Here is a 1,851-nt window from a genome sequence, read left to right on the forward strand (position 1 = left end):
GGATCATGAATGTGCAAGAATGTACCCAAATAAGCTATGGAATTCCAAGAATGCAAGTATGGGATGAAGAACCAAGGAAACCAAAAAAAAAAAAAAAAAAAAAACAAATAAAACAAAGTGGAAAAAGTAGAAACTGGTTTTTCTCCCCCACACTTAAGTCATGCAATGTCCTCAATGCATCATACCTGATTAAAATTTAATCATTAGTATAAAGAGGTTCATGGAGATCTATGACCTCTTCACTACCAGTATTAGGAAACTGGAAGAATGGTTTCAAACGCTGACCATTAACCTTCGAAATTACCCTGTTCCTGGATTCAAAATCTCCACAGCCCCATGGGGATATATATTATGGACAATAAATGGGTCATCCCATCGGGATCTAAGCTTATCAGGAAAAAGATGCAATCGAGAGTTGTACAATAAGACTTTATCACCAATTGCAAAAGATTTACACAGAATGTGCTTATCATGGACAGCTTTGGTCTTTTCCTTGTAAATCCTAGAACTTTCATAGGCTTCATTCCTAAATTCCTCCAACTCAGATAGTTGGAGCCTACGTTGAATTCCCGCATCAGACAAATCAAAGTTGAGCTTCTTGATGCCCCAAAAGGCCTTATGCTCCAACTCAACTAGTAAGTGATAAGCTTTTCCATACACCAAATGGTAGGGAGACTGACCAAGATCGATCTTGAATGCAGTCCGATGGGCCCACAAGGCATCAATGAGCCTAAGGGACCAATTCTTACAGTTGGGAGTAACAGTTTTCTCTAAGATTTGTTTGATCTGCCTATTAGACACCTCCACTTGGCCACTAGTTTGGGGGTGATAAGGGATAGATAACTTATGGGTGATCCCATACTTTTTCATTAGGGCCTCAAAAGGCCGATTATAAAAATGAGTAACCTTATCACTAATTATTGCACGTGGTGCACCAAAGCGGGAAAAAATGTTCTCTTTTAGAACTACACCACTACTTTATGGTCATTAGTTTTAGAAGGTATGGCCTCTATCCATTTAGAAACATAATCAACGGTCAAAAGTATATACAAATTCCTAAAGGATTTAGGAAATGGTCCCATAAAATTGATGCTCCATACATCAAAGATCTCAACTATCAAAATAGAGTTGAGGGGCATCATGTTCCTCTTATTGATACGGCCAAAAGACTGGTAGGCGGGACAAGCCTTGCAAAAATTAAAAGCATCTCTAAATAGAGTGGGCCAATAAAATCCGCATTGGAGAACCTTTGCGGCAGTCTTCTTAGGTCCAAAGTGTCCACCACATAAATGATCATGACAAAAAGAGAGAATAGAATGTTGCTCATGATCAGGAACACTTCGTCGGATAATCTGATCCGGACATATCTTAAGCAAATAAGGATCATCCCAGAAAAAGTGCTTAACTTGGGAATGAAACCTATACTTATCTTGGGTGGACTAGTGATCCGGAGTCACACTTGAAACTAAGAATTTGACAATGTCAGCAAACCATGGTTCATTGGACACTGCAAATAACTGTTCATTTGGAAAGTTCTCGTTAACTGGAGAATCGACAGTCAAGGAATTAGGAAGCCGGGATAAATGGTCTATAACTAGGTTTTCAACTCCTTTTTTATCCCTAATTTCTAAATCAAACTCTTACAAAAGTAAAACCCACCTAATGAGACGGGCTTTGGCATCCTTCTTCTGAACTAAGTATCTGAGAGCAGAATGATCAGTATACACCACCACATGTGAACCAACTAAGTAAGATCGAAACTTTTCTAATGCAAACACAACCACTAAAAATTCTTTTTCAGTGGTTGTATAATTGAGTTGTGCATCATTTAAGGTCCTACTAGCATAATAA

Source organism: Macadamia integrifolia, unplaced genomic scaffold, assembly GCF_013358625.1.
Source record: "Macadamia integrifolia cultivar HAES 741 unplaced genomic scaffold, SCU_Mint_v3 scaffold972, whole genome shotgun sequence".
In the NCBI taxonomy this organism is placed as follows: domain Eukaryota; kingdom Viridiplantae; phylum Streptophyta; class Magnoliopsida; order Proteales; family Proteaceae; genus Macadamia; species Macadamia integrifolia.